Below are 10,281 nucleotides of genomic sequence, written 5' to 3'. Positions count from 1 at the left end.
TACATTATGAAAACGGCAACACTCTCCCAAGAGCTCACTTTCGTAGCTTGTATCGCTTTGAAGAAGCCTGTTATAAGACAAGGCCCCTCTGTTTCATCAAGGAGTATCAGATGTGAAGCAGCATGAAGGGATTTAAGAAGCCAACTCAAAGAGTTCCTCCTACACAAGCACTCAGGTCTTGAGCAGTCCAGGCAAACGACGCACGTTACAACGAAGTTTGAACTTGTTCTTCAGCATAATTTTAAAAACAATACTAGCTGCCCATTTAATTTTAAAACCAGCAAAAAATATCCACCTCCCTTTCCATTTTGTATAAGGAGTCTTGAAGTTTAAATCTCAGTGTGATAGCTATGCTTGTTTTGATCTGCTTAGCTCTTGGAAGTCCAGGGGCTCTGGGCTGTTGGCCCCGGGCTGCCCGAGATTCCTAGGGACAGCTCTGTCCACCATTAGGGAATTTTTCCCCAAGAACCCCCTGTAACATTTTGCGAGCCCCAGTTTGGGAACCACTGGCCTAGGAGCAGCTGGAGCTCCCTGTTGCTTGCAGGGAGCTGCCTGAGCTGAGCAGGCCCCAGATCTGGCTCCCAAGCCCCAACCAGCTGCCCTGAGGTCCCTCCTGCACCCAAACCCCCTCTTCAAGTTTGTGCTCCACACCCCTCCCCTGCCCCAGCCCTGCATCCCCTCCTGCACCCAAACTCCTGCCATCTTAGTTAACCAGCATTTTTAACTTGCCAGCACCCCCCATTCCTCCAACATGCCAGATAATAAAAGCTTTGACTTTATTATTAATGTGATAAAATGGTGATGAATCTTACCGGATATGCCATGTAAGCTACCAGTGGAAAAGTTATGATCTACTAAGTATGATAGCATTGTTTGTATGTATGTATCAGGAGTTATAAATGCATGAGAGATCTGCATCTCAAACCTGTGCTGTTTCTGGTTGGCACCCACAGACAGATGGGCATCAGCACTATCTAGCCTGTTTGATGGCCCATCAAGGGCAAGCAGCTGTACAGTGAACCCCTTGAGGGAAGCCAGGGGCTATGTCTATGAGTCAGCAGGACATGTAGGGACATGCTTGTGGACAGGGGACTCCAAGAGCTTTTCCATGCCAATGTGCTGCCAGCTTGTGTTTGGTTGGGACAGAGGATGCACAAAGCCCTGTGACAGAGGATATAAAAAGGCAGCTGCATCTTCTCCATTTTGTCCTCAAGCCTGCTTCTCATCCCTGGAGTAACCTCTGTGGGCGGAAGCATTGAACAAAGGACTGATAGATCTATCCAAGCTGTGGATGTGTTCCAGAGGGGCTTCACAAGCCAGCAAACCCAGCCATGCTGCAAAGAACCTGCTATATGGACTCTGAAGTTATATGTCTCTACCTGAATGCTTTCACCATTTAACGACTCTTATCCTTCTTTTCTTCAGTATCTAAAACTACAAGTTTAGTTTAAAAGAATTGGCTGGCAGCCTGGTATGTTGGGTAAGCTCCAAACTACAATTACAGTAGAATCTCAGGGCATGTCTTCACTAGCAACGTTAAAGTGCTGCCACGTGTAGTCACAGCACCAGCGCTGGGAGTGAGACTATAGCTCCTCCCCGTGCTATAAAAAACCCCACCTCCATGAGGGGAGTGGCTACCTGCGCTGGCAGCAGCACTGTCTACACTGCCACGTTACAGCACTGAAACTTGCAGCGCTCGGGGTGTGTTTTTTCACACCCCTGAGCGACAAAGTTGCAGTGCTGTAAAGTGGCAGTGTAAACAAGATCTCAGTTATGAACACCAGAGCTACAAACTGACTGTCAACCACGCACCTCCTTTGGACCTGGAAATACTCACTCAGGCAGCAGCAGAGACCAAAGGAAGAAAAGCAAATACAATACTGTGTTAAATGTAAACTACTAAAAAAAAGGGGGGAAATTTTAAAAAAAGATGATTTGACAAGGTAAGGCAACTTTGTGTTTGTTTCATTTAAATTACGATGATTAAAAGCAGCATTTCTCTTTTGCATAGTAAAGTTTAAAAGAAAGAAAAGGAGTACTTGTGGCACCTTAGAGACTAAGCAATTTATTTGAGCATGAGCTTTCGTGAGCTACAGCTCACTTCATAGTTTTAAAGCTATGTTAAGTCAATGTTCAGTTGTAAACTTTTGAAAGAACCATAACATTTTGACAGGTTTCAGAGTAACAGCCGTGTTAGTCTGTATTCGCAAAAAGAAAAGGAGGACTTGTGGCACCTTAGAGACTAACCAATTTATTTGAGCATGAGCTTTCGTGAGCTGTCAGAGTTATGAACATTTCAAAGCGACAACGTCTGTTCCCAAGGTGTTTGTAACTGAGGTTCTACTGTAGCATTGATCTGGTAACGTGGCTGGCCCTTTGGGACTCAGAATAATATTTTGTATAGTGAACAGAGTTTTAAATAACTTCTCACTTTACTGGACCTCTTTGTTGATTGGGAGTCAGAAACTGGAATGCACTAAATGGGGCTGTATTTTTTTTTCAGCTTCTTGATAACTGGGGACGGGGTGTCAGGAACACTGTTTGTGGCTGGTTGGTGAGTCTAACAACAGTGTTAACCACCAGTCTTTGGGAGAATCTGCTCTCCTTTTTGCAGCCTGCCCTGACCTTGGCATTTTCAGTGTGGGCTACCCAAGGCACCTCAGATCACTAGGATCACTAACCATTGGAAAAAATGTACCAAGTATAGTGAGATTCTCCATTTCTAGACATTTTTAAATCAACTTTCATAGTTTTTCTGAAAGATATGCTTTGATTCAAAGAGGAATCAATTCATGGAAGTCTTATGGCCTGTTATACAGGAAGTGAGACCAGATGATCACAGTGGCTATTCCAGCCTATGCTGGTGGCAGGAGGGGGACAAACTGGCCTAGAGCAGTCCAGCCCAGCACAGGATGGGCCAAGGTGTGACCTTTCCCCCGCCCCTCTCAGCCCCTGTTCCAAACTCACCTTGGCCCCAGGAATGTTTGGCCCAATGTGTATGAGGGAGGGTGGGCCTGGACATCAGGGCCAGGCTGATGCCGGTTAGTCTCATCCCTAGCCTTACAGATGCCATTGTATGTTTCTTCCCCCCTACCTTTTTAAAACTCATATGGCCCTCCTTTGCTGGCAACCCAGCGTGTCTGTATCTTATCAGGCTCTGTGGGGATTTGCAGGGAGGGGTTAAGGGGGTTCCCTAGCTCGTAGCTTTTTGCCATATTAGGTCACAATTCCTACAGAGGACAGCTTGCTTACTTACCAGATCAGCTGTTGGGATCACCAGTGTTCAGTTGTTGGCTGCATGTGTGTGTTCCCGGTGTATGCTGTCCCAGTGCTGCCCTGATAGCTGACACAGCAGACCTCATTCAGACTGCCCACACAGACCACAAGACTTGGTTTGTGGCAAAGGCACCCAGCCAGACTCATTGTCAACAAACCACTTTATTAGTGCCCTATACGTGCTAAAGTACACTCAGTACATGTATGCTTTTGACAGTGGACCAGCTCCGTGAATGGCCGGACTTTCCATTTCCCCCTTGGCCAGACACACACACTGACCACTCTTTTATACGCTGATACAAAGAAATTACATATTGCCCCTCTGATGTGGTTAGTTACCACTCTTTGCCTGTACATGTTGCTTTGATCAAAAAACATCTTTATCCATCACACTGTCAACCTGACCTTATCTTTAGGAGGGGTCAACATGTCCTTGTCATCTTTGGGGAGTGAGTTTGTACCATACTTGGTATCGGGGGTTCTGGTACCACCCTTTTGGAATGTCTTTATGCGAGTGTCCTGGGCCTAGCACTTCTTAGGAATGTGTGTGTTTTTGCAATACCAGCCCTGTTCTTGCCAGGGTCTGTGAACTTGCATGCAGGCATGTTCTGTAACAGGGCCTGACTTCTGCTCACAGCCTTGACTTTTGCTCACTTTGCTTTATATCAGCAAGGCTTGACCACTATTTTAGCCCTTATACCAGGCCTCTTATATCAGGCCTCGTGTTTCAGGCTGTCGTGGGGCACGCACACTCCATACCCCTTTGGGGCAGGGCAGGGTTTTGATACCACTCCCATTACGGTCTCCCTGACAATCTTTAGGCTGAAAGTGGTACGGCCCAGAGGCCGGAGACTGTGTAGCAGCCCTTGGGGTCAGGGCAGTGCAGCCGAGTGGCCAGAGTCCATGTAACAGCCCTCAGGTACAGGGTTATACTGAGGCAGCAGTTGGAGCATGCCCAGCACGGTCTGAGGGGTGGGACTTCCGCCACCCATAATGTGGGGTTAACCCTCTTTTGTCCAGTACAGGGTATGCACACCCCATCACACAGGCTCTTTCTACTACAACACGATGTGACAAAGTGGGGATTTTCCCTTGTTATGTTATATGTGAGCCTATGTGAGTTTTACTGTTTTGTATGAATACGGCGTGTGCCTCAGCATAGTGTCATCCATACATTCTCTAAGCACACTCTCCACTCCATTACCCAAGTTGTTAATGAACATCCTGAATAGTACTGGATCCAGGGCTGACCCCTGCAGGACCCCACTCGCTATGCCCTCTCAGTTTGACAGTTAACCATTGATAACTACTCTTTGAGTACGGTCTTTGAACCAGTTGTGTACCTACCTTCTAGTAATTTAATCTAAACCACATCTCCCTACTTTGTCTGAGAATGTCACAGGGGACTGTGTCAAAAGCCTTCCTAAAATCAAGATATAGTGTATCTACGGCTTCCCCCACATCCACTAGGCCAGTAATCCTGTCAAAGAAGGAAATTAGGTTGGTTTGGAATGATTTGTTCTTGGCAAATCAATGTTGGTTGTTTCTTCCCACCCTGTATCCTCTAGGTGCTTACACATTGCTGGGAGGGGGCAGCTTACCCCTGCACTAGGAAGGTAACCCCTCTATTCAACATTGGTGAGGTCTCATCTGGAGTACTGTGTCCAGTTTTGGGCCCCACACTACAAGAAGGATGTGGAAAAATTGGAAAACGTCCAGCAGAGGGCAACAAAAATGATTAGGGGACTGGAACACATGACTTATGAGGAGAGGCTGAGGGAACTGGGATTGTTTAGTCTGCGGAAGAGAAGAATGAGGTGGGATTTGATAGCTGCTTTCAACTCCCTGAAAGGGGGTTCCAAAGAGGATGGATCTAGACTGTTCTCAGTAGTAGCAGATGACAGAACAAGGAGTAATGGTCTCAAGTTGCAGTGGGGGAGGTTTAGGTTGGATATTAGGAAAAACTTTTTCACTAGGAGGTTTCAGAGTAACAGCCGTGTTAGTCTGTATTCGCAAAAAGAAAAGAAGGACTTGTGGCACCTTAGAGACTAACCAATTTATTTGAGCATGAGCTTTCGTGAGCATCCGATGAAGTGAGCTGTAGCTCACGAAAGCTCATGCTCAAATAAATTGGTTAGTCTCTAAGGTGCCACAAGTCCTTCTTTTCTTTTCACTAGGAGGGTGGTGAAGCACGGGAATGGGTTACCTAGAGAGGTGGTGGAATCTCCTTCCTTAGAGGTTTTTAAGGTCAGGCTTGAGAAAGCCCTGGCTGGGATGATTTAGTTGGGGATTGGTCCTGCTTTGAGCAGGGGGTTGGACTAGATGACCTCCTGAGGTCCTTCCAACCCTGATCTTGTATGATTCCTCCCTTCACGCTAGGCGAAGGTTTAGAGCACCATTGGCCAGCTGGAATGGGAGGGGTGTAGTGCTCCAGCCAGGAGGCCCCTAGCCCTCTCAAGGCACATGGCAGCTTCTGCCCTCCCTGCCTTGCCCGCCCGCTGATCTAGGGCCTGCCCATACAGGCGGGGCTGGGGCTTCTGTACTGAGTGGCAGGGTAGCACTAGCTGAGCCTGCGTGAGCCATAGTCAACCTTTGCTCTCGGATGCCGGATCCCATCCCTACATGCTCTCCCTGCCCCACTGCTGCTGGGGCCCAATCATTCCAACTGCTCTTTCCTGACTTCCCTCCCTGCTTGCTAACGCCTTTCTGGGGCTGAACCCAGAGCTGGAGGAACCTCCCCAGTTCCAGAGACAGCCCATGGCATGCCCCACAGGGGATACCCACATTGCAATGCCCAAGCTGGCCATCAGTCGGCACTGCTACACTACGGGATTATGCACGCAAGCATCACCGGTGGAGGAAGGATGCTCCCTTGGTATTTACCCCCTCCTCTCTCACCGGTGATGTGGCAGAGGGAGCCTGGCATGAGCCCAGGGCACAGCTTGGTGAAGGGCTCTGCCTCCGTCCATGTAGCTGTGCTGGCTGCCAGGTCTCCCTTTCCTGGTGGGACATGTGCCAGGAAGGGAGGTGGGGCCGGGCATGGGCCCAAGCAGGGAGCTTTTGTGTGACTTCCCCTTGTCCCTGTGATCACTGGACAGGCCAACTGCCCCAGGGGCCTGCCCAAGTCTGGCCTGCCCCCAAACGCAGTCTGCATGCCTGCTTCTCAGCCAGAGCACTGAGCAGGTACCTTAGTGCTGCACCAGGCCCTGCTGGGCGGCAGGGGGCAGTGAGAGTCCCTGTGGGACAGGTGGGGCAGAGAGGCACAGAGAGAACACCTGGCTCCCCATTCTGGTCTAGAGCGAGGGCTGGGAGTTAGGACTCCTGGGTTCTAGTCACATCTCTGGAGGGGAAGGCGTTCTAGCGGGTACAGAAGGGGCGGCTGGGCACCAGGACTCCTGGGTTCTACACATGTTGTTGCCACCGACTCACTGTGTGGCTCTGGGAGAGCTGTGTTCCTGCTCTGTGCCTCAGTTTCCCCATCTGTAAAACTGCCTCACCTCATGGGGGGCCTAAGGCTGAATTAGTCAACAATTGCCAAGCGTCTGGTGGCCCTGTGTGGAAGTTGCACCAGACACATACAGTGTGTTACGCTGGCTGATCCCAGAGCCCAGCCTGCAGTACAGCCTTTGGGCTACTTTGGGCTGGCACGATGCCCGCTCAGAAGCTCAGTTCATGGTTCTGCGAGTCCCCTGCTCCTGCACAGCTGTGGTGTCTGACTGATCTCAGAGGCACCTGGGGCTTTCCCCTTCGAGTGCAGCTCTCCAGCTCTTCCTCCTGGGACATTCCTCACCCCGCGGAGTGGGAATCTCAGCCCTTGCTCCGCCCAGGCTTTGTGCCTGGCAGGGATGAGCCCAGTCTGGCCCAGGGCCCAGCTGCAGCCACAGTAACCTCTGGCTGAGACACTTTGCTGCAGCAGCCGGATCTGTGCTCCGCATTGGCAGGGGGCCGAAGTCAGGAGAGGGGCCATGGGGCATCCATGCCAGACTGTGCGAACGCAGGGCGCTGGGGTAACGCACTGGCTTTGGGAGTGTGCCGTGGCACCCTCTCGGGGCTGGGCCCGCAGAGGGGATAAGGGATGTACTACTTGAGGCAGCTGAGGGAGATCCCCTGGAACTCAAGTGACAGACCCTGTGATTTGGAGCCAAGCCCCCACCCTGGCCCTGCTGCAGGCCCCCTGCCGCCTCTGGGCTCACTGCACACCAGGCTCAAATCCCCGCTCCCCGTCCACCCCATGCAGGCTCCTCTCCCCTATCTGTTATGCCCCTCACTGACCCCTTCCTCCCACTGCCTCTCCAGTCCCCAGGCCAGCACCCAAACCACCTCGCCCTCCTCCCTCAAGTGCCCCCTAACCCCCAGGGCCTGCCCCATTCTCCCTTCCAGACCCAGGTTCTCCAAGGCACTGTGTGAGGCTCTCTCTGACCCTTCTTCGAGGATCTCTCCCTGGGGAGCCCTGGGCCGCGGCCAGCTCCGGCTCCGGTCTGGCTCCTCCGCGGAGCCGCATTGTCTCCGTGCAGCCTGCCTGCCCACAGACAATGAGCCCCATCCCTGGCCCCATAGCCATTGGCCTCACTGGGCCTGGGGACGCGGTGTCCTTCCCACTGTGCCTGGCCCTGCAAATTATGGAGTAAATGGCAGGGGAAGAGCCAGCTGCACAGCCCATCCCCCCCTCTTCCCCCCCCCAGCACAGCTCAGGGCCCTGGAAATCTCAGCCAGGGACAAGCTGGGGCTCCTTCCCATCCCCCCTTCCCTGGCTCCCCCCCCCCCCCGCCCCCATTTCAGGACCCAGCTCAGCTCTACCTGCCATGGAGCTCATCTCTCACCCTGGCCAGAGCCAGAGCCCTGCCTGCCTGTCCTCACAATCCCAGCCTGCGGTGCAGGAGTCTTCTCCTCCGCAGCCCGAGCTGTCTAGGGCAGGAAGGGGTGAGGCCAGCCCAGGGGCTGCAAATGCCCGATGACCCAGCTCAGATCCAGTACGAAGCAACCAGAACCATCTGCCTCAGAGTGGACCCAGCTGCAGGGGGCAATTAACTCTTTCACTTGGGCATGTCCCAAAGAGTGGAGGGGGGGCGCAGGGCAGGGGAGATGTCGTCAGGTTGGTTGGGGGGCTGGGCCGTGCAGAGACAGCACCCCAATGGCCGGGCTGGGCAATGGCCACCCGAAGCGCCGTCTAGGCTGTGCACTGGGGAGTTGCTGCTACGTGTCCTCTGGGGCAGAAACCTTTTCCTGGCAGCTCCCTCGCTGGGTGAGTTGCCCTATCTCTGCACAAGAGGGTGGTGACCCTTAGCCCCACCTCCCGGGGCAGAGAACATTTGTTTACTGCAGATAAAAAGCCTGCCCCGAGCCCCTGCAGATGGGCGTGTCCAACAGGCCAAGGGCTGTTTAGGAGCCTTTTTCTGCCCATTTGGTTCTGAAATGTTTTTTTAAAATGATCATGCACAGTCTGTAACCAAGACCAGAGGACAGGTGAGACTCAGCCCCAGATCTCAGCCATGGCCCCACTTCAGGGGGTTGTCTCTGTTCAACTAATCTGCAGTGCGAACGTTAACATTGGATCGTCATTAGGTTTCAGAGTTAACACTGGCTGACTGGAGCTGTTCAGCGCTATCGTTTCTGACTCCCTGCCTGGGGGCTCCCTGCGGCAGCGCTGCACCGGAGTGCAGCTGGGAGGTTGTACTCTACCAAGGGCTGCTGCTCCCCAGAACGGCTGCACCCCGAATGCAGTGTTTGCTTGACTCTGCCAGTAGTGCGGCTGGCACTTGGGCCAGCCCCCTGCCTGGGGAGCAGTGGTCCTGCCCCACTTTGGGAAAGGCTTTGGGACTCAAGGATTATTACTCACAGGGACAGACTTGGTGGGGCCTAGGGGGCCTTTTGGCGGGCGGTAATTTCAGAAACATTTTGGGGGCAGGAGGGCAGAGCTGCATCTGTGAGTGTAGTTCTGGGGGAGACGTAATGGCGCATGCAGACCTCTGACAAGCTGGGGGGGAGCAGCTGCCCCCCTCACCCCATAGCAAATGATGCCCCTGATTCTGGGGGTACTAGGTGTGGATTCCCCCCACACAGTTGGTGTGGGGTCAGTTGCTGTAACAGCGGCTGGTTAGAAGCTGGGGCCAGCCCAGACAGGGACGGACGTTTGCTCTACGGCATAAGATCAGCCCTGGGTGGGAGGAAGGGGCAGCTCCGAGCGACGGGCCGGGGGGTAAAGCAGCACAGGCCTCTCCTCCAGAAGAGCTTCGTTTTGTGGCACGACCCTGGGCAAGCCGGGCCATCATTTCCCCCGGGGTTAAGCTCCCTGGAGCTTCCCTGCTGTGTTATCCCCTTAGCTGTTATTTAGGGACAGAAAATGGAACATGGTCAACCCAGGTGGGACTTGAACCCACAATCCCCAGCTCCGGAGGCTGGTGCCTTATCCATTAGGCCACTGGGCCTGCCAACTCTGTTTGTTTTACGCTATGTAACAATGCGGAAGGCTGTTGAGTGGGGTGACCACATTTCCCTCTGCTGATGATGGGACACCTGGTAAAATTGCTCTTGTTCAAGGGAGTTCAGTAGCAATCAATGCCGTGCAAACGTTCCAGTTAACATCACCTTGACTGAGCCCCTGTGTCTCGGAGTCCCTGGGCAAAGCTCTGGAACTGTTCCCCACGAAGCCAGGCAGGACTCTGGGGAAGTCTCCTTTCTAGGAGCAGCCTGTCTCCAGGACACACAGCTCACCCAGCTTCCACCTTCCTGGGTCTGACCTCGGAGACTTCAGCATCCTCTGCCCCTCTGTGCGCTTCCCACAGCGAGTCCACCCAGGTGGGGTCCTGGGGAAGCCACAGGGTCCTGCCCCCCAACTCCGCAGTCAGACGGGACTCTCAGCCAGCCAGGAAAACAGAAGGTTTATTAGATGACAGGAACATGGTCTAACACAGAGCTTGTAGGTGCAGAGAACCGGACCCCTCAGCTGGGTCCATTTTGGGGGCAGTGAGCCAGACAACCACGCCTGCCCTTCTCTCCATGTCTCCA

At 52.9% G+C, this 10,281-nt stretch overlaps 1 non-coding gene across 1 annotated transcript; it reads right to left on the bottom strand.

The window, feature by feature from the left end:
- Window positions 1–9,628: 9,628 nt before the first annotated feature.
- On the bottom strand, window positions 9,629–9,701 carry TRNAR-CCG (transfer RNA arginine (anticodon CCG)). Its single transcript has one exon. It is a non-coding gene; the product is annotated as a tRNA-Arg (tRNA).
- Between the last annotated feature and the right edge of the window lie 580 nt (window positions 9,702–10,281).

This window comes from Natator depressus, chromosome 2 (assembly GCF_965152275.1).
Source record: "Natator depressus isolate rNatDep1 chromosome 2, rNatDep2.hap1, whole genome shotgun sequence".
Classification (NCBI taxonomy): domain Eukaryota; kingdom Metazoa; phylum Chordata; order Testudines; family Cheloniidae; genus Natator; species Natator depressus.
This window is presented reverse-complemented; position numbering and strand designations above follow the sequence as displayed.